This window comes from Echinops telfairi, unplaced genomic scaffold (genome assembly GCF_000313985.2).
Source record: "Echinops telfairi isolate 266 unplaced genomic scaffold, ASM31398v2 ScPeMD7_16;HRSCAF=60, whole genome shotgun sequence".
Lineage (NCBI taxonomy): Eukaryota > Metazoa > Chordata > Mammalia > Afrosoricida > Tenrecidae > Echinops > Echinops telfairi.
Window position 1 is genome coordinate 4,239,456 of NW_022103913.1, and position 1,355 is coordinate 4,240,810.

Consider the following 1,355-nt stretch of genomic DNA (forward strand, 5'->3'; position numbering starts at 1 on the left):
CCAAGCAACACTGTACAACAAAACAGCAACAACATCAATCCACTGACGAAGAACAAATTAAAATATACCAACTTGCTTGGTGGGGACTGTTGTAGGGACTGGTGGTCTCTTCGAGTAACACGTCCGAAATATGTGAGGTGACGAAGCCTCACTGTCTTCACCCCCACAGAGCAGTCTGGCTGTGCTTCCTGCAAGACAGATTTGCTTGTTCTTGTGGCAGCCTATGATATTTCAAGATTCTTCACCATAATTAAAATGCATCGGTTTTCTGTCTGTCTTTCACATGAATGTGAGGAAATGGAAAATAGCGTGGCTTGCCCAGGCGAACCTTAATCCTGAAAGTGACATGTTTGCACTTTAAAAAGGTCTTGTGTGAATTCTTGATTACTCCTTCCATGAGCATTGATTGTAGATGCAAGCAAAACAAAATCCCTAACAACTTCAATCTTTTCTCCTTTTATCCACGTGGATGTTGTCTATTGATCCAGTAGTGAAGATTTTGGTTTTCTTTACATTGAATTGTAGTCCATACTGCAGGCTGCAATCCTTGATCTTCATCAGCAAGTGCTTTAAGTTCTCCTCATTTTCAGCAAGCAAGATTGTGTCATCTACATATTGCAGGTTGTTAATAAGCCTTCCTCTCATCCTAATGCCGAATTCTTCCTACAATCTCGCTTTTCTGATTATCTGATCAGCTTAGATTGAATAAGTACGGTGAGAGGATACAACCATGATGCAAGCCTAGCCGGATTTCAAACATGTAGTATTCCTTTGTCCTGTTCAAACCACTGTCCATGAGTAAGTTCTGCATGAGCACAAGAAGTGACTCTTGCTAGGGTCAGCAAGTTGGTTTTCAACTCCTGTTGAGCCTACGGGCCGAAGTAGACCCGCGCCACAGGATTTCCTGGGCTGTGACCTTTAAAGAAGGCTGGGTATTTCTTCCCAGAAGCTGTTGGTTGGTTCCAGCAGTCAAACTTACAGGTGCTGTCAAACTCTTACCCCCTCTTATCCACCAGAGCCCCTTGCACATCAATAAGTACTTGCTAGTCATACTAAACTCACTGCCATCGAGTCAATTCCAACTTACACATAGCAATCCTATAGCACAGGGTAGAACTGCCCCTGTGGGTTTCTGAGACTGCCACTCTTTATAGGAATGGAAAACTCCTCTTTCTCCCTCGGAGTGGCTGGTAGTTTCAAACTGCTGGCCTTGTGGTTAACAGCCCCACGTGTAACCGCTACACTTGAAATCAAGGAACCCTCAATGGCTTCAAAAATGGGTTCCAGCATCACAACAATTGCGAGAACGGCCCAGGGCTGGGCAGTGTGTCATCCATTGTATGTAGACCCCACAG